Here is a 21,533-nt window from a genome sequence, read left to right as displayed (position 1 = left end):
ATATAACAAAACATCCGGAGATAGGTGGTCCTTATGCCTTCTTGCTCTGCCGTCTCCAGTATGTGGCTTTCTTCCCTATAGTGGCCTCATGGCTCAAGATGGCTCTTTGGCTTTCAACTTGGCATCTGCTCATAACTCTATCACAAGACCACTTAACTGCAAGGGAGGATAGGGTGTTTGTTTTCAATACTTTAACAAAATTGGATATGGGGAGATGATTGCTCATAGGAGGCCCTTGGCTAGGGGAGCTATCCTATACTGCTTTGACTAATGTTGGCTTTAAGCTTGGGAATAGCTTGGTCTCCAGATAGGTTCCATTTGAATTTTGTAGCCTGCAAAGCTGATTTGAACTCTTCCCCTCCCCCCAACTCTGTCCTTCCTGCTAATATTACAGGACTGCCTTTGCCTCTTGGGATAGATTCCCAGATTGGCCTGAATGCTGTAATCTAAATCTTTATATGTGGGGACCTGTGTGTGTGTGTGTATGTGTTTCTCTTTTTCTCTCTCTCTTTTTCTTTCTTTCTTTCTTTCTTTCTTTCTTTCTTTCTTTCTTTCTTTCCTTCCTTCCTTCCTTCCTTCCTTCCTTCCTTCCTTCCTTCCTTCTTTCTCTTTCTTTCTTTCTTTCTTTCTTTCTTTCTTTCTCTTTCTTTTTATTTTTTTTTTATTTTTATTTAAAAAAAAATTTTTTTTTTCAACGTTTATTTATTTTTGGGACAGAGAGAGACAGAGCATGAACGGGGGAGGGGCAGAGAGAGAGGGAGACACAGAATCGGAAACAGGCTCCAGGCTCTGAGCCATCAGCCCAGAGCCTGACGCGGGGCTCGAACTCACGGACCGCGAGATCGTGACCTGGCTGAAGCCGGACGCTTAACCGACTGCGCCACCCAGGCGCCCCTTTCTCTTTCTTTTTAAAAGATCTTTTATTTGTAAGTAATCTCTACCCAACATGAGGCTTGAACTCACAACCTCGAGATCAAGAGTCGCATGCTCTACTGACGTAGCCAGCCAGGCGTGGGGACCTGTGTTTCTTAAGCGAATGAATATAGGCCTGGGACTTTGATGATTAATGTATGAGTGCTTTGGCCATGGACCACCGTGAAGTTCGTCAATTAATCTGAAATATTAGAAAGTTTGCCAATTCTTGACAGCCTCTTAGAACCATTTGAAACCATCCATTTGCTCTTCTCATTTAGATGCCAGATACCAAACTGCTGGCAGAATTTGTAAATGCTGAACCACTGTATGTTTTCTAAATGTGTAGTAAGTATGTTTTCTGTTAATATTTATATTCAGAATATCTGGTGCAGAAGTACCCTTGTGGGGGTTTAATTGTAGGTGTGGTGAGGTAGTGATGTCTTCTGCTCCCAGGGCTGCCCGGGAGGGCCTGGGGGCAGTTGGACTACCTGGGCTGTGTGCTTCTGGCTGGGAAAACCTTAAGGTGTCAGGGTGCCGTAAGGGGTTGGGAAGCACCTCTCTTGGGACACTCATGGCTTTTATGTTGGGCTTATTACAACAACCAAGTCATCAAACCTGCCCACGTTTTCTCACTGACATTCTGAGCAAGATACCGAAGGATGTTTTCTTTACATTGTAATATAAATAATTTCCCCACAGTTTAAATTATGGAATCGTTCATGGGCTACGGTCAAGCAACGTCTTACGGCATAAAGAGGGTGAGAGAAGGACTTACAGGGCCTAACTTGAAATTATGCTTTTCTCACTTAGTCTTCATTTGTCTCAGGGTCAGCTTCTTAATTTATAAAACAGGGAGAATAATGCTGCCTTCTTCATAAGACCGTGGTGAGAATTAAATGAAATAATGGGGATGAAAATACTTTTGTAAAGCTCCGTGAGGGGCCACAAAGTCCCGTGGCCATAGGCACAAGGCATGTAACATAAATGAGGGAAGCAGCATGCTTTGAGAATAATTAGTTGTAAGTAGGTCGGGCCTCCGCGTCAGTGATACAAGAGGGTGTGGCGGGGGTTGTGAGGAGTGCTTGCCTCCTGAAAGAGGACGGCACCTTCTCAGATCCAGCAAATGTTTGCCATGTGGGAATTCAGGCCCCGTGTCTCCAGATCCTTGGATTCTTCAGGAAGTACTGCAAACCCAGATTTTTTTTGTGACATCTTTAATTTTTAAAAAAAATTAATTTCTTTATTTTGAAAGAGTGGGAAAGAGAGAATCCCAAGCAGGCTCCTCACTGAGTGGAGCTCGACGTGGGGCTCGATCCCACAAACTGCGAGATCATGACCTGAGCTGAAGTCAAGAGTTGGACACTTAACCGACTGAGCCACCCAGGTGCCCTGCCATCTTTCAGTTTCTAAAGTTCATGCAGGGGTGCTGAGCGAGGATCCTGCTTGGGATTCTCTCTCCGTCCCTCTCTCCATGCCCTTCCCTCGTTCACGGAACACACGGCACGCACACACTCTCTCTCAAAATTAAGTAAATAAATAAATAATAAAGTTAGTGAGAAAACTGTTTTTACAAACTCTACAGAGCAAGCAAAATATTGACCTGGGCTGGAGTCTGCCCTTTGTGTTCTAAATACTAATTTCTTTGGAAAATAATGCACACCAATTTATAATATGTATTGACGAGGTTTCCAGTTAGAAAAGGCAGCTATATTAGGGTTGCCTCCTTCCTGTTGTCATTTTGTCCTCTCAGGTTTCTGTTTCACATCCTCCACTGAAAGTTTCTTCCCTGAGTATGTTGAAGAACATATCCCTATAATGAAACAATCCCTCTATCAAACAAAAATTCACATGGAGGGACTCTTTTAGTAGCTAGGAATCACGTAAGTCTTGACTTTTAGCTATGAAACAGAGATACACCCAACGCCTAAGGAAAGGGGAGTCTATTATGAGCTGGCAGAAAACTTCCTGGAACACAGGGGTGGAGGAAATGTGGCTGAGCCTTATGAACGTCAAGGTTTGGGAACAGGAGAGACTTGAGGACCCTTTAGAGCTGTGCTTTCCAATATGGTAGGCACTATCCACATGTGACTATTTAAATTTAAATTTAAATTAATTAAAATGAAAACTTTCTTCGTGGCACTAGCTGCATTTCAGATCCTCAGAAACCACATGTGGCAGATTATTGAATGTTTCTGTCCTCACAGAAACTTCTGTGGAACAGTTTGGGAGAGAAACAGGGCCATGAAGTGGGAGGTCTAGTTAAAGGTTAAACTAAATGACGCTGGTGCCTGAGCTGAAGCACTGGCAGTGGGCACACTGAAGGACCGCAGGCTTACTGGGGAAGGTTACGCTTGGGGAGGCAGCACTGTGTAGGGGTTAGAGCGAGGACTGGTGTCACATTTGAGTCTGCTCTCCCATTTCTTAGCTGTATGGTCGCAGATAAGTTACTTAAGGCTCAGTTTCCTAGGCTAAAAAATGGGGGTTGTTGAAGCGTTGGGAATGGATGCAAGAACCCAGGGAAAATGGGTAGAATGAAAAGGAAGGATGATGAGCAGTGTGATCAGAGAAGCTGCTGGGGAGGCTTGCAGTGAGGCCTGTTAGTCGGGGAAGATCTCAGAAAGAGATGGACGCTAACCAAGTTTCTAAAGGGGAGTGGATTCTGGATTTGGGGTTGGCCGTTGTCCATCCACATAACGATAGCACATTGGTTGGGAGTATGGGCACTGGAGTCAGACCTGGGTTCGCTGTCACCATATACTAGCTCTGCTAGTGTGTAATTAACGTACAGGCTCTCTATTACCTGGACCTTTGTTTTCATACGTGCTAATTGGGCATGGTAATATAATTTAGAATTTATTTCAAAGGGTTTTATTAAGGGATATAATTCATATACAGACTTAGTAAAGAGTCTGAAATGCAGTAAACATTCAGTAGATGTTAGTTTTGTTATTTAAGGATCCATCCTTGAAAAGTGAAAGTTCAGTGTTGAATAACAAGAGAATCACGGTGGATGTGGATTGTACAAACATGGAGAGTTTTCACCAAATATGTGTTATTAAAGCTAAAGGGCACCGAGTCGGAAATTTAGAATGACAAGGAAATAATTGTGGTGTAAATGAAAAAGCGTTACTTTTGTGTATACTGTGGGACTCATTACCCAGAGCCTGCTAGAGAAATATACTTCACAAAGTTTAGAATAGTTGAAGGCATGGATGGTGACCCCATACTGGACAATTAAGAGGATGCTGGGATATTTGGTGCATCTGAGAGAGCAAACATGAGGTGTAGGAGACATTTTAAATGTTTTCTTTGGGGACTAATAATTACATGTCTTACAAGGGACCGGGAAGAGGGCTTTTTCAACATTTTATCACGGTAAGTCGCTTCCAAATGGATGCCTTTTTTTCCTCGTTGCTACTCTGTGAGCTTGCTCTTGTCTTTCCTCCTTTTAACTTTCCTCCTCCTAAACTTTTAAACCTTTACTCTTCTCTTCCCACTTGCAATCAAAAAGCACAAAGCAGAGACAGCAAAAGATGGTATTGGGTGGTAAAGAAAGCCAGATAGACCTGTCTGGATGAAATCCCAGCTCCTCCATTTACTAGCCTATTCTCTCAGAGAGGTGGAAGTCATTTTTAAAATGTGTCATGTTTGTGAGGATTGAAGGACGGAAGGAGTCGTACGTAAAGCTCTTGGCACACGGTAGGAGTTTTTAGATGTGAGAAAACGCATTAATTCAGCTGATACCTCCAGTTCAAAGTTCAGGTTTTTGAATTTTAGTTTTTAGTTTTTTGGTGGGGTGTTTGTGTCCTTACCCTTAAGCACAGCGTCTGGCACTCAGTAACTGTGCAGTAAATCAATAATCCAAGAATTTATATAACTGTTTGTATCTGTGGCGAAGAAATTGCCTGGGGGTAAAGCTGTTCTTTCTGTGCTCGTTTACCTTCAGGGATGCACCCAGATCAGGTATTATTAAAACTAGTTATTTGGGAAACAACCACTCCATAAATGGTGGCTATTGTAATAATCCAGCAACTGGATTTTAAAGGAGAAAAATTCACCTTTGATTATAGCACTGTTGTTTTTGGGCTTTTTGTTTTTTAACGAAATATATCGTGTTTATATCTGTGGGATATGAACCAAGAAGGCCACAGTGTGCTTACAAATGCAGTATTGTAGTGGGAAGTGACTTGAACCTTTTTTGTATCTGGAATCATCTTGATTAAAAACTAACAAGTGTAATAAATGCTAGAACTCCCATGGTGCCACTGTATTTTCAGTTTTTAAATAACATTATATACTTTATAGGATAAAATGAAGAGATATTTGCTGGCGTTGTCACTTTTAATTTATGATTCACAGTACCTACCTGCATGGCAAAGTAATAATTTTTCACCATTTAATGCTAGAGGTTGTTAGTTTCTTCCCCATTGAACAGGCCAGATCATTTATCTTGCTCTAATACTCTGCTGCAGAAAGCAGTATCCCTATAGTGCCAGCGTTTACTTATTCAGTGACTTCAACTATATGAGATGTAGCTGAAAACCAGAAAATAAGCCAAAGTAACCTTTAGGCAGTCAAAATGGGGCATAAGAACTCAGCTTACTAACTTGTACACTTTCCTCCTAGAAATACCCCTTAGACACCTACTTAAATAACTGACAGCATACTGAAGTAAACTTACTGCAGCGTCATACTTCATTGTCTTGAAGTTACAGTTTTTTTCACCTTTCAGTATTTCTGACGTCAGGATTAGTGGCTTTCAGCAACAGTCATTCCTTGCCTAGGATTTGAGGAGATGGCTGGTGGCTGGTCGACCGGCCTGGACTTGTTCACATGGCAGAAAGGCAGCATCAGGCGACAGCGCCAGTCCCAGTGTGCAAGCCCTTTCCCAGCTTCTGAGTCACAGTTGCTAATGTCCCATCAGCCAGAGCAAGTCACGAGGCCTCGCCCAGAGTCAGGAGTGGGGAAATACTCCGCCTCTTGCCGAGAGGAGCAGTCAAGTCGCATTGCAGAAGGGTGGACGTGCTGGGATGGGAAGGATTTCTGAGGGTATTTTGGCAAACTATCTACCATGATGTGGCAATGAATATCACAACTTAGTGTTTTCATTCTTTCTTAGTCATACATAAAATTCTGTGTTTTATGATCAGTGGCATCTTAGAGCTGATGAAATATGGTATGTGTATTGGGTTATTGGATTTTTAATTAAAAATACATATTTAATGTAAGAATTTAAAATAATACAGAAGAGTAAGAGTTAAAGTGCTTCCCCACTCCCCTTCCCCCACATCTCAGGCCCTGGAAGCATCCTCCAAGAACAATTTGGCACATACTTGTTGTAGTAGGCTCAACAGTGGCCCCCAAGCAGGGGGACTTACATGGTAAAAGGGACTTTGCAGATGTGATTAAGTTAATGATCTTGAGATGGGGAGATTATCCTGGCTTATTGGGGTGGGCCCAGTGTAATCATAAGGATCTTTAAAAGAGGGAGGCAGGGTGCCTGGGTGGTTCAGTTGGTTAAGCATCTGGCTCTTGGTCTCAGCTCAGGTCATGATCTCGAGGTTTCATGGGTTTGAGCCCACGTCGGGCTCCGTGCTGCTGGTGTGGAGCCTGCTTGGGATTCTCTGTCTCCCTCTCTGCCCCCCACCCACTCATGCTGTCTCTTGTCTGTCTCAAAATAAATAAACTTTAAAAGAGGGAGACGGGAGGATGAGAGTCAGAGGAGAAGCACTGTGGAGATGAGGCACAGATCAATTGGTGAGATGTGGCCAGGAGTCAAGGAATGGCAGCTTCTAGAAGCTGGAAGAGGCAAGGAACAGATTCTCCCTTGGGACCTCCAGAAGGACTCTGCTTTGCCGAAACCATGATTTTAGCTCGTTAATTAAAACTCATTTTGGTCTTCCAACCTCCAGAACCGTAGGACAATATATTTGTGTTGTTTTAAGGCATTTAAGTTTGAAGTCATTTGTTACAGCTATAAATGGAAATAATATATTTCTTTATTTAAATTTCTTACTTTTAAGGAAAAGCATGGTTATTGGCTAGGAATTCAAATAGAATCAAACAGTATAAGGTAAAATCCCCTATTTTTGATCAACCCTTCCCATATCGTATGGGGTACTCCTGTGAATAGTTTCCCCTACACTTCTTCAGAAATAGTCATAGTCACTCTCATTTTTGTACAAATAAGATCATATCAGACATGCATGTTTTGTTCTGCAACTTGCTTATTTAATTAAATGTATTCTCGGATATGTTCTTACCAGAATAAAGTGATTTATTTCATTCAGTACCATAATTTATTTTACATACACTTTTGGGGAACATTTAGGTTGTGTCCGGGTTTTTTTGGATGTTGTTTTCTCCTGTTTCTCTGTCTTTTCCTCTGCTACAAACAATGCCGAACGAAGTGGCTTCTGCAAATATCTTTGGCTGTCGTCTACAAATATAATTGCAAGCAACTGAATTACTACCTGAATGAATGTTGCCACGTGTGTGCATGCTGGAGTGGGGGTGGGGAACTGTGTCTACCCTTTCAATTCTTTGCCTATAATACTTACTTTAACTCTTTTTTAAAGATCTGTATTACGAAATCTACAGAAAAGCACATAAAGCATAAATGTAGAGCTAAGTGCACTATGAAAAAGAAACCCATGTCAAGACATTTAGTGCTGTTGGCCCCTCAGAAGGACCTTGTGTGTCCTTCGCTGATCATAACCCCCAAGAGGTAAACGGTGTTCTGACTTTGATTTGCTGCTAATAGTTTGGACAGAACTCTAACAAACTTGGTCAGCTGGTCCTCAAAATATTAGGAATGTGAAAAGAGCTACTTAGGATGTTTGTAATAATAAATCAAGAATTGATAGTTGACCTTAGAAAACTTACAGGAAGTGGATATCTGAACTAAAAACAAAGTGAGAGTTTGGGACATTTAGTGATAGAACAAGAAACCCTTTGTGTAAGACTGTAGGTCCTGGGATATCTATAATTAAGGCATAAAAAAACCACGTGGGGTGTCTGGGTGGCTCAATCTATTAAGCATCCAACTTCGGCTCAGGTCATGATCTCATGGTTCCTGAGTTTGAGCCCTGCGTCGGGCTCTGTGCTGACAGCTCAGAGCCTGGAGCCTGCCTCAGAGTCTGTCTCCCTCTCTCTCTGTCTCTGTTCGTGCTCTGTCTCTCAAAAATAAGTAAAACATTTAAAAAAAACAAGCAAAAGAAACCATGTTAGTTTATGTTTAAGAACATAGGAAAATAGGAAGAATATCATGAAAGTGATGAAACGAAAAAAAATGGTATTTGAAAAGACATCTGTCTGTTACCTTGGAAATTCACTCAGAGAGACTGCCTCAGTGTGCTCAGATGTCAAGTATATGCATCCATTATATGGTGCGTTAGGCAACCCCATCTTCATCTTTAAAAGCTAAATTGATTCTAAGGGAAGTTGATTTAGAGCAAGCCCTGAAGGTCTGGTTCATAGTGTATTCTCTTGCAGACTCCCCAAAGGAGTCCTTTCTGATCAGAGCTGATTAGTCAAAGATGGAATTGAATCCTAGGCACATGTAGTTCTTGTCTTTTTTTGACTTGCACCCAAGCCCAGAGGGTGGCACCAAAAATGGCAAATACGTATTTCTCCTGTAAGAAAGATTTGGCTAGTTTGTGAGGTGGGGGCGGCAGATGCGCAGGTAGAAAGGGAGCATCCCTTACCTCAAGCAGGTGGAAGCTGTGAATGTCCTCTGAGTCGGATTCAAAGTTGTATCATGTTTTCCAGGTTGCCCCCAGACATATCTGGCTTTCTTTAGCCTAATAGCCAAGTATCTGATTCTCTCCATTGGGAATTTGTACAGATACAAAGTTTCAGGGAGTTGGAAAGTAGGAAAAAAAGCAAAGTTTAAGGAAGAGTAATAAATTTGTCATTTGGTTGTTGCCACTTTGTGTATTGCAAATACCAATGGGAACGGGGGAGTGGCTCGATTAACAGTATTGCTTTCATGGTGCCCTCTACTTGGAAACAGAAATAGGAAGTCCTGTATCTTTCTCAATAAAAAGAGAAAATTTGGTACAGCCTTGAGTGAATATCTCTAAAGAGTTACGTAAAGTGGATCTTTAAAAAGCCCTGCTGACCACTTATTTCTTTGGGAAATATAGCCCCCCGCCCTCAAATAAATGTGTGTAAGTAGTACATATTTATTGTATGAAATTCCTGGAGAAAATTCTTTTAATTAGAACACAGGTGATGAATATTTGCTTAAGAACACAAATTTCATTCCCATTTCTTTTTTTTAAGTTTATTTATTTTTGAGAGAGAGAAAGAGGGAGAGAGAATCCCAAGCAGGCTCCACGCTATCAGTGCAGGGCCCAACCCAGGCCTCAATTCCATGAACCATGAGATCATGACTTGAGCCAAAATCATATGTCAGACGCTTAAGTAACTGAGCCACCCAGGTGCCCCTATTTCCATTTCTAATTTGTGTGATTCCTTGGTGTCATAGAACTCTATTTTTGCAGATACGAAAAATAAGGCAACTAAGCCCTCTTTGCATCCAGTAATGTCATTTATCTTGCTTGGTAAGGATTGGTGTGAATATAACATTTACTTATGACATTCCTGTACTATGTCAAAAACAAAGTATAATGTACAGTGTAAAACGTATAAAGTATAATGTCAAATTTACTTTTAAATGGGCATCATGGAAAACATGTAGATTGTTCTCAGGATTCTCTGATTATTTGTATTTTGTGTGTATTTGATTGTTTTTAGACTATAGACGTTGATGCTATTTTAGCTCAGCCCTATGCAAATATCATTTTCAGAACTGATAGCTGAAACGTGGTTTTGCTTTTTGGCATTCATCCAGAATTGGGAGACGAAAGCAACATCCTTTCTCCTATTGGTGGGCACCTGTCAATTTTTTTCTTTCCAGATTCATTTTATTCCAGATTTTATTTTGGGGTGGTGTAGGAAATTAGAATTAACCAAAATCAAATTTATTATAATTAATTTAAAATCACTTGTATTCTGATGACTTCAACATATGTTGGTGATTAAGAATGTTTCTCTTCAAAAGTAGTTATGCAGTTAAGTGTGGTTATATAGGCACCAACAAGGCAGGGATTTGACCTTGTTCTCTACAGTATCCCCAGTGTTTGGAATAATATGTGCTAGTAGATGCTCAGAAAAGATTTGTTGAATATAGGATGGAAGTATATATTGCCTGTAAAACCCATTGCTGGTGCTTGATATTTACCAATCTGCATATATATGAAAAACGCATATATTCATAGTAGTTCAAAACCTCACATTTTATTATTATTGTTTGAATGGTGGTCATTATAGTTTGCTATGCTGAGATTTTTTTTAAAAGGATATCCTTTATTTTCAGTGAATCTATTTCTTCATAAAGATTTTGGGGAACAACAACAAAAAAAGATCCGGGGGAACTATGTTTCCTCAGTACACAACATTCTTCTTGAGTAAATAATAATCTCCTACATCTGTGTAAAGCATTTTATACTTTACAGATTTTTCACATTTTATCGTTTGAATGTTGCTACAGTACTATGAAGTAAGGGGTTCCTGACTCTGCTGATTATCTGCCCAGTTGTCTATTTTTTCTGGCTCGTCGAACCCCAGTTTTGTTCAGGTGTCCACCCCTACGTCACGTAACTCAGGATTAAATCCCAGTTAGTCTAAGCCTGTTACAGTAAGTTCATTCCTTTTGCTAGGGACCAGTTTAGGAATACGCATGTGACCCAGTTCAGGCTAGTGATATAAGAGGTAAGGGCATGTGTGGGAAAAGTTCCCTTCCTTTTTGAAAGGGGTGCGCAAGAAAGAGACAACCCCTGTTTTTCTGCTGCTTTTTGCCGTGACTGGACTTGATCACCTGGAGCTGCTACAACAGTCTTATGACAATAAGGAAAAAAGGGACCCTAAAAATAAGCTGGATGCTGGCTCTGTAGTGGGAGAAAAAGATGGAAAGAACCAGCTCTCCGGCTCCCGTAGTGCTGCCTTCTTGTTACCAGAGAATAAGTTTTCCTTATTCCTATTGAAGGCATGCTAACTAATAATTGGTATCATTATTGCCATTTTATAGGCAAGGAGACTGAGACTTGGAGCTCTAAAATTATCATCGCTACAGGGTGAACTCACTATTGAAGTCAGGAGAATTAAAACACGTATTCTGATCCTTACTTGTTCCCCAGTGTAGTTTCTCTATAAACATCCCTGTCTCTCTTCTTGGGAGGGAACTGGATTACCAATTATTTGTGTTTGAAATATCTTCTAGACAGTTCCTCCTAATTATTTGGTGATTAATTACCTGTAACAAATACGGCTTTGGAATTCTTAGGTTACCTACTTTTGTTAACTTGGCTGACATAAATGAAAACTTTCCAGATTAACGGTAATTTTTTTTTTTTTTTTTAATTTTTTTTTTCAACGTTTATTTATTTTTGGGACAGAGAGAGACAGAGCATGAACGGGGGAGGGGCAGAGAGAGAGGGAGACACAGAATCGGAAACAGGCTCCAGGCTCTGAGCCATCAGCCCAGAGCCCGACGCGGGGCTCGAACTCACGGACCGCGAGATCGTGACCTGGCTGAAGTCGGACGCTTAACCGACTGCGCCACCCAGGCGCCCTAACGGTAATTTTTAAAATATTTATTCTATTTTGAGAGAGAGACGGTGCTTGCATGGGGGAGGGGCAGAGAGAGAGGGACAGACAGAATCCCAAGCAGACTCCCTGCTCAGCGTGGAGCCCGACAGTGGGGCTCGATTTGAGGTCATGACCTGAGCCGAAATCAAGAGCTGGATGCTTAACTGACCCAGGTGCCCCTTTCACAATTAAAGTCACTCTTAAAATTGTTTTTTGAATATACATTTCAAGAAGTTTGTTGAACTCTGCCTAAGTTTGTGGATGTATATCTCAAACATTTGTTAAATGTTGAGAGGTGATAAGGCTCACTTATAAAAGAATTAAGATGGTAACTGACCAACCGGTTGAACTGAATGGGAGAAGGGGCTATATGTCTGACTTCAGAAGCTGACATTTGCTAATATGAAAGCTTATGGTTGATCGTGTACATGATTTTCTTTGCACTACCATTCTTTGTTGACTTTCTCTCTACATTCTACCCCTTTTTCTTTTCATCTTCCTCCCTCCTCCCCCTTATAATAGACTGTGACCAGTAGTGGGTGGTACATTGCTTCTTATTACAGAGGCAGACCAGGACAGTGGTCCTGGACAGTGAGTAAGGGAGTTTATTCATAGTTGAAGAATTTAATCAAAAATACTGAATGCTGGGGGCACCTGGGTGGCTCAGCCAGTTAGGCGTCCAACTTCGGCTTAGGTCATGATCTCACGGTTCGTGGGTTCAAGCCCCGTGTCAGGCCATGTGCTGACAGCTCAGAGCCTGGAGCTTGCTTTAGATTCTGTGTCTCCCTCTCTCTCTGCTCCTTCCCCACTCACACTCTGTCTCTCTCTCTCTAAAACAAATAAACATTAAAGAAAAAATTTTAAAAAAATATTGAATGTCATGAAAAAGATACCTGCTGGGGGAGGGTTGGGCATTTTTTAGAAGACAGTTATTCTTGGTGGAAGCAATGGTGGCTGATAAGAGGAAGTGGCAAAGATGACTGAGCCTAGCGCCCAGTCATCTGAGATGATTACTGTTTATGGCCCCCACCTCTTCTTTGCCCAGTTGAAGTGACTGCTGTACTGGAGAGGACTGCTGTTGGGGGTGGAATCTGCCTTCCCTTGGCCCCTTTTCTCCTTCTTCAGGCTTGGAGGGCTGGCTAGCTGAAGTGAGAGGGCTAAAACTGGACCAGCATTTCGAGACTGTACTTACCGGTAACAGAGTGTTTGAACAATTCCCTCAGTTAGTTCTTTTTGTCCCTGATCAGGGGAATCCAGTGGTGGGGCTTTCACTGGGTACCTACTGGAATATTTTCTTAATTATTAATTTCATTTAAAACTAAAAGCTATCTGGGGCACCTGGGTGGCTCTGTTGATTGAGCAGCTGACTTCGGCTCAGGTCATGATCTCACAGTTCATGAGTTCAAGCCCCACATCGGGCTTGCTGCTGTCAGCCTGTCCGCACGGAACTCACTTCAGATCTTCTGTCTCCCCTCTCTGCCTTTTCCCCACTTGCACACTCTCTTTCAAAAATAAATAAGCATTGGGGCGCCTGGGTGGCGCAGTCGGTTAAGCGTCCGACTTCAGCCAGGTCACGATCTCGCGGTTCGTGAGTTCGAGCCCCGCGTCGGCCTCTGGGCTGATGGCTCAGAGCCTGGAGCCTGTTTCTGATTCTGTGTCTCCCTCTCTCTCTGCCCCTCCCCCGTTCATGCTCTGTCTCTCTCTGTCCCAAAAATAAATAAACGTTGAAAAAAAAAATTTAAAAAAAAAGAAAAAGCATTAAAAAAAAAATCTTGAAAACAAATAAAAATAAAAGTGAGCCCAAATTCTTGGGAATTGATTAACGGCAAAAAAAAAACCCCATTCCGTCTTGTGTAATTATTAAAAAGCCCTCCAATGGTGTGATTTTTTTTTCTTTAAAATATCTTTTATCCCGGAGATTTTACTTCACAACTGAAATGAGCTGTGCGGTGTCCTGATAAGGGTGATTTAATGCCAGGATTAACACAGGTGACACCATATGTTGCTGATTACTGACTTCTCCTTAGGGGGCACTTGGATTTCCATTTGAAGTGCTTAATGATTTGATTTCTCCTCTTTAAATTAATGTGTCTGTGAATGGAGAACTTGCCCTTCAAACCAGCATAACTTCTGTTCAAGGGACCATCTCAAGCCACGAAAATGGAAAGAATATTTAAAAATCTGTGCGAAGATGTTGGGTGAACCACAGCATGTAGTTTAGATATTATATTCTGCTGCAATTAATGGAAAACCTGACTCATTAATGTCTCACACGAGTAAAGGGGTTATTTTCCTCTTCTAATGAGAAGTACAGAGGTGGGCATTCCAGGATTGGCCAAAACCATCAAAGACCTTAGTGATCTTGTCACTTTGAAATCTCAAGATGGCTGCCCTCCAGCCAGCATTGCATCTGCCTTCCAGGCAGGAAGAAGGGGGAGGGCAGATGGCAAAAGGCAGAACCGGCTGCTCCTGTTCTCTTCCAAGGAGCTTCCTGGAAGCTCAGTCGGGTGACTTCCGCTTCCATCTCCTTAACCAGAACTGTGTCATACTACCACCCCTCGCCATACACAAGGCTGGGAAACATGGTTGTTTCGGCAGGGCGTGTGGTCACCCTGAACACAGCTGGAGTTCTGATGGAACGTATTTTGGAAAGAATTGTGTCTCTGTTGTCTCTGAACTCAGGGAACTCGGGAGGACAAAATAAAAGAATATTTATTGAAAAATTGCATACTGGATGCTGTGCTGGTTGCTTTGGGGGCATTCTCTTATTTAATCCTTAGCATTCAGAGAGACACATCATATACACATTTATATTAAAGAATAAAGTAAGTTCAGGGTGGATTTGAAGAGCCAAAAAAACGGGCTTAATTGTATTCTTTGTGGAAATGTTCTCACAGTCAACCTATTAAGCTTGGAATGAATTCAAAGGACTTTTTCTTGAAACCCAGATATTATAATGGGAAATTTTGACAAATTTAAACATATTAATTTAAAAAAATCTATGTGTTGGACCCCAGCATTCATAAATGAAGACTTGTAGAAAATATTTCCAACATAGATTTAAGTTCTTAATATTTGTAATAGATAAGAAAGCCTCTACAAATAAATAATAAAAACATAACCCTATTAAAAAAACATGGCTAGGCACACATTTCTCTGCGGAAAATGTACAGGTAGTGAAAACAAGCTGGAAAAAAATAATAAAAGCAATAAAAATTAAACATTGAAGCACCATTTTAAAAAATCTCAGCTGGATAGATATTTCCAAAACTTGATAATATCCAGTTTTGTAAGACCTAGGGAGAAAGGGCACTTTCATATACTATTGGTATGAATTGATACCATCATTTTTTTTTTTTTTTTTAAGTAGACTCTTTGCCCAGCATGGGGCTTGAAATCGTGGCCCTGAGATCAAGAGTCACGTGCTCTACCAACTGAGCCAGCTGGGTGCCCCAGTACCATCATTTTGGAGGGCAGTTTGGCAATACCTGTCAAAATGCAAAATGTTCATACCCTTTGACTCAGCAGGTGCATTTCTTGGGATAAATTTTACAGAAATATTAGTATGATTTTACAAGGATGTTTATTGTAGCCTTGCCATTAAATAAAAATGTTTAATCAGCCAAATGTCCATCAGTAGGGATGTGGTGAAATAAATTATGTTATAGCTACATAATACAATTGTTAACTGGAAAGCTGTGAACTATTAAGTTGTCAAGTTGCAAACTAATATGTATATTATTTTTGTGACATCTCTCCCTTTTAAAAAGTGGATCTATGCGTATGAAAGAATTGGGGTAAGAGATGTGATGATTTTTCACTTTTTATACATAGATATTATTTGAATCTTATGCAAGGGCAAATTACCTGTGTGTGTGTGTGTGTGTGTGTGTGTGTGTGTGTGTTTTGCAAGGATGAATTGCTTTTTTTAAAAATTGCTAATGACTGGGGTGCCTGGGTGGCTCAGTTGGTTGTATCGACTTCAGCTCAGGTCACGATCTCACAGTTCATGAGTTTGAGCCCCGCATCAGGCTCTGTGCTGACCCCTCAGAGCTTGGAGCCTGCTTCAGACTCTGTGTCTCCGTCTCTCTCTGCTCCTCCTCTGCTTGTACTCTCTCTTTCTCTCTCTCACAAGTAAATAAACATTAAAAACAATTAAGGGGCACCTGGGTGGCTCAGTTGGTGAAGTGTCCGACTTCAGCTCAGATCGTGATCTCACGGTTCCTGAGTTTGAGCCCCGCATCGGGCTCTGTGCTGACAGCTCAGAGCCTGGAGCCTGCTTCAAATTCTGGGTCTCCCTCTCTCTATCCCAAACCCTGCTTGCACTCTGTCTCTAAAATATAAATAAACTTTAACAAATAAAAAAAATTGGTAACAACTTTTTTAAAAGCAGAATTTAAAAAAAGAATATATAAATTTCTGATTCTGTAAAAATGCTAAAATGCAAATAATGGTTTTTATGACTTGTTTTCTGGGAGTGATGGAGGGACAAATAATGTGTAAGAAGAAAACCACCTAGATTAACATTCCAAATGACCCGACGATTGGGAAAGAAAGGCTGTTTTTTCGACCACTTGTCCGAGTCAGGATGGGCTAGATTATAATGTAATAACAGACAACCTCCACATTTTGGAGGTTTACATCACCAAGGTTTATTTCTCACTCCTGGTTCATGACTCTTGAGAGTCGTGTGTGGGCTGTGCTAACAGAGCTGGTGGCCAGGAGAGGCCGCACCAACTTGGGGATCGCCGCTCACCGTGGCAGAAAGGGGCTCGGCGGAGCCTGCACTGGCTCTCAAAGGCTTCTTGGGGCGCCAGAGTGGCTCCATCGGTTGAGCGTCTGACTCGACTTCAGCTCAGATTATGATGCTAGGGTTGTGGAATCGAGCCCCACGCTGGCTCTCTCTCCCTCTCTCTCTCTCTCTCTCTCTGCCTCTCAAAAGACTTCTTCCCAGAAGGGACACACGTCATTTCCACTTATACTTTGTTAGTTAACGCAAGTCCCGTGGTCGTGCCTGAATTTAAGGAGGCTGGGAGGCGTCAAGGTGTCATTCTACTATGTGCTTGGAAGGAGGAGAATCCCTAGTATTTGTAAGCACTGTAATGGGTATATCGTAGCACTTCAAAGGAGCACTGCGAGATGAGCTTCTTGAACAGTGCCTGGCACATAGTGAACAGTGTTACAAGCGTTTTCATTTTTACAGCGAGAATAATTTCTGCTCAACTAGATGAATTTCTTAAGAAATCTGTATGAAATGATTTTCATATTTATTGAATCAGCAGGCGTTCGTCGAGTTCACGTCATTGTATTATACCTGTAGAAGTGGAAGAGATTTGTCTGTATGTAGCTCTTTTTAAGGTAAGATTTGACAAAAATGCTTCTTACGTATTTTGAAAATCCCCTCACCCCCAATTGTTTATTCTAACTGTATCTATAAAGAAAGGGTTTATTAGAAAGGAAATTCCTGCAGGGCTTTTGGTATATTTTTATAAAACGTACCAAAATAATGAGGTTTTAATCTATTTAATAAAAAATTCCTATTTATGGTAGCTATCAGGGGTGCATTTTAAAAGGTTTTTTAGACGTTTTTATTTATTTTTGAGAGAGAGAGAAAGAGTGTGAGCAGGGGAGGGGCAGAGAGGGAGACACAGAATCTGAGGCAGACTCCAGGCTCCAAGCTGTCAGCACAGAGCCTGACATGGGGCTCGAACCCATGTACCGTGAGATTATGACCTGAGCCGAAGTCGAACACAACCGACTGAGCCACCCAGGCACCCCAACGAGTGTATTTACAGCAGTAACTCTTAGCTATGTTTGTTTGGGTTTGGCTGACACGAAAGGTATGTTCCATCAACAGAAAGGAGTCTTTTTGGCAGTCCTCTGTGCACACAAAGTTCAAGTGCAGAGTTCTTTCTTTATTGTGATACCCGTCGTGTAGTATAGAGCAAAGTTGGTCTCTTCCTCCTCCCTCTGATCTTTCTTTCCTTTCCCCTTAATTCCCTCAATCATTTAAAAAAAATTTTTAACGTTTATTCTTTTTTTTTTTGAGAGAGACAGAGAGAGAGGGAAACACAGAATCCAAAGCAGGCTCCAGGCTCCGAGCTGTCAGCACAGAGCCCGACGCGGGGCTCGAAGTCAGGAACCGTGAGTTCAACCAACTGAGCCACCCAGGTGCCCCATTCCCTCGGATGATTTTATTTTTACTTCCCAGAAGGACTCAGCTCTTTTCCATCCTGTCATCTCATACATGAGCAGACGTTTCACATCCATAAGTTCTTTGGGATGGATCAACACAGACAAATCTTTCTCCCAGGATCTTGGGGGAGGGAAGTAGAAAAATCTCTCCTGTCACTTTAAATAAAATGGTGGGTTGAATCTCCAGAAATTTCAAAAAATGTGTCCATAGCCTGATTTATTTGAGAAGTAGGCTGATATTCCAGGCCTTAAATTTCCAAGCTAACGTGTGTGATTTATTGGTTTTATTAGAAAACGCTCTTAAGGGGCGCCTGGGTGGCTCAGTCGGTTGGGCGTCCGACTTCGGCTCAGGTCATGATCTCGCGGTCCGTGAGTTCAAGCCCTGTGTCGGGCTCTGTGCTGACTGCTCAGAGCCTGGAGCCTGCTTCAGATTCTGTGTCTCCCTCTCTCTCTGACCCTCCCCCGTTCATGCTCTGTCTCTCTCTGTCTCAAAAATAAATAAACGTTAAAAAAAAAAAATTAAAAAAAAAAAAAAGAAAACGCTCCCAAGTCTTTGCACTACTTAAAGAAGCTTGATTAGAAAAGACGAAGCTGCTCGTGCTTGTCTATTTACCGTGAATTTCACCTGCCCTATGGTCATTCAGCAGCCTTGGCCTGGCTGTGGAAATCAAACTCCTCTGAGGAGAATCGTCAGACCTTGGCTGGTGTCGAAATACACCTTATTGCCAAAATTTGGGCTGCCTCTCAAGTACGAGTGATAAGCACTCTACACATTTCACAGCAGTTTGTCTTGCTCTCCTTGGGTCACCTGGGTAGTGCTGCGTTTTGACAGCACTTCCTTAAGAGCGTCAGTAAAGAGAGTACAGGAGAGATGGTCGACGTTTTCCCGCACGCACGCCGTGTGCTAGCATGTGCTAGGACACGTGTTACCTCGTTACTAGAAGTTTGCTTTAGGCTAATGGACGGCCGGTCTCTGACTCTAGTACTGGTGATAGCGATGGTAAACTAGGAGTTGACAGGATGCTGCTTTAATAGCAAATCCGTCTCGGCTACCAGCTTCTGAGCTTCTTGAGGGCAGGGACTGTATCTCGTTCTACTGTGTATCACTGTGGGATTCCACAGTGTGTGTCATTAATGTTAGTTGTATGAATGCCTGTGGAGGTGGATGGAGGGTTTAATGGGCGGACTCGGTCCAGATGCACCAGCTGGTCTCTAACCGGGAGAACTTTGTGATTTACGATTAATGACTGGATCTCGAAATCATCAGTGGACGTGTTAAGGGTCTCCTGTGGTAGAATGCGTGCAGCCTGTTTACCTTGTGTAAAGGGAACGTGCCTGCTGCTCTGGCTCATGACGTGCCCCAAACCTTCAACTGTTAGCAGACGGCGTCAGCCCGTGACCAATCCCCGTTCTCACGGAATGTTGCTGGAATTCCCCTGAACACAGAACATCACAGTTGTAGAAGATGGGAGGCTTGCCAGAGCCAAAGCATGGAGGCTTGGGGCGCCGCCTCCCTGCCTGTCGCCATTGTGAACGCCGGAAGAGGGTGCGTTGAGGAGGGAGCGAGCAGCGCCACAAACCTTTGGTCAGGCAGCGGTCACAGGATTGCTGGGGCTTATCCACCTCTGGTAAGGCTAGAGAAGTGAACAAAATATGTGATGCCTTTTGCTTCTCTACAAAATGTACCGTAAGGGTGAGCTGTAGAGCTCCAAGTATGAAAAAAAATCGTGCCTCATTTTCTTTCTTTGGCTTTCTTTTCTTTCTCAACTGTATTGGGCCTTCTTCTGCCTTTCCCAACAGGCAAATAAAGAAGAACTCCAGAAGGTGTTCTTCCACAATTAAGTAATGGGACTGAGGTCCCTCCAGTGGGACTGGGGACTGTTTTCCTCGCTCCGCCTCGTGTTGTGGGCAGTCAGAAGTAAGGACGAGAAGAAACAGTGGTGACTTATGGGACCCACAGGTGGAGAGAATGATTCCTTATTTTTTAATCATTTGGGCTGACCTTCCTCACAAGCCCCTTCCCAGTATGGAAGTCGATGGGGGCAGCAGCTTAAATATGGCTTAATCCAGTGAAATTAGTCTGATGCAACAACTTTAAGTAGTCTTTAGGTAGATGCTCACTTTTACCCATGCCAAGTGCTCTGATTCTTGGATTTCCTTTTCCTCCACGGACCTCGCTAAGGTGGCATCTGGGTGAAGGGGAGGGGTGGGCTGGGGAGTGGATGGGATCTGTAAACCCACCTGGTAACCTCCGAGTCCCTCGTGGCTCTGCCGTGGAGCAGCTGCCTGGACTGGAGATGGCTGAGCGAGGGCGTCCCTCCCTGGAGCTGGCCGTCGAAAGCTCTTGCTGCTGGAACTCCTGTTTTGCTTGTCATGCTTGGTCATGCCTGGTCGTGCTCCTGGCAGGCTCCGCTTCACTTTGGCTCTTACGGGCATGCTTCCCCTCTGGGCCTCTGCCATATCCTTCAGCCAGCTCTTGGCCTAGTGATCTGGTCCCCTACAGTCTTTGTAGAGGCGTCACGTCGCCCCTCACTGGGCACTCCCTTGACCCTCTGTCCAGCCCATCCCATCTGCAACTGCTCATTTCTGTCTCACCCTATTCAGGCAGGATTTTCTGGGGCTCGTGGAAACAGAAAAGTCAGGGCTGCAGAGGTAAATGATAAACTCCAGCCGTTGCTCTGTCTGACTTTGCTGTAGCACAGTTTACTTGGATGTGACTGACCAGACCAAATCGACGTGGTGTGGCCCACGAGGCAGTCTGTGCCCAGAATCCTAAACTGGAAGCATGGCAGAGGCCTTCCTTCTTTCACCCTGTGAGCACACCTTTCAAGAGGGGGGGTGGGACACACTTAACCTCCCCCACTTCCTCTCCCGACTCTGGCTTTCCTCTTTTCCCACTTCCCTCTGGACCAGGCCCTGCCCCCTTTTCCTCATCCTGTTGGGTTAGAACTTCCCTTCCCTCGTGTTAGAACTTTCCTCGTGTATAAAACGTGATGATCAAGTCCTGTTGGCTTCCCTGTGTTACTAAAGTTGAAGTGATTTAGAAAAAAATGTTTTCTCTGGGTAGAGCATGCGATTCCTGCTGCAAAATCATGTCTCTCTCCTCTCATCCCATCCTCCCTTCTTACATTTCTGCCGGAACAGAAGCACAGAAGCCTTGCCCAGGCGAACAGATACCTTTGATAGCTTGAGGGCTGGTCATGTTCAGTGCAAGTGTACTACTAGCTCAAAAATACTCTCTTCATTACATCTGTAAGAATTAAGGGACCTTGTTCACCTGGGAAACAGCAGACTTTAAAGCAATTAAGACTATACTGAATTGAAGATATCTTTTGGCCTTCACGTCTTAGTTACAAAGAACAGAGTGGCAGCCGCCTCAACTCTGAGTGAGTTTTAAAGTATGCAATGTGATGGCTGGCCAGATGGGTCCTTTTGGGTTTCCTCGGGCCCAAGTGACAGTTGCCATCTGGAGGAATACAGAGATTAGATTGGTTCCGAAGTGGTCAAGTGGTACCAGTGACTTAAAAATTTGGGTGCAGGTTAAAAACACCGAACAGAACTTCAGTATTATGATGTTGATAAAACTGTCCCGGTTAGTCATGTAGTGGGATTTTCTGTTTTTAAATCAATAAAAACCACACTCTATCCTTTTTTTCTCAATTTTGTTTTTATCTTTTTGTTCAGTTTAACTTGATGTAGAACATTGTGTGTGTGTGTGTGTGTGTGTGTGTGTGTGTGTGAGAAAGAGAGAGAGAGACAGAGAGAGAGAG

General features: G+C 42.7%; 1 protein-coding gene across 1 annotated transcript in view; it reads left to right on the top strand.

Moving 5' to 3' along the window:
- Positions 1-21,533, top strand: part of WDFY2 (WD repeat and FYVE domain containing 2) — a 181,709-nt gene that overhangs the window by 17,698 nt on the left and 142,478 nt on the right. The window lies entirely within an intron of this gene.

The sequence above is a fragment of the Leopardus geoffroyi genome, chromosome A1, assembly GCF_018350155.1.
Source record: "Leopardus geoffroyi isolate Oge1 chromosome A1, O.geoffroyi_Oge1_pat1.0, whole genome shotgun sequence".
Classification (NCBI taxonomy): Eukaryota; Metazoa; Chordata; class Mammalia; order Carnivora; family Felidae; genus Leopardus; species Leopardus geoffroyi.
This window is presented reverse-complemented; position numbering and strand designations above follow the sequence as displayed.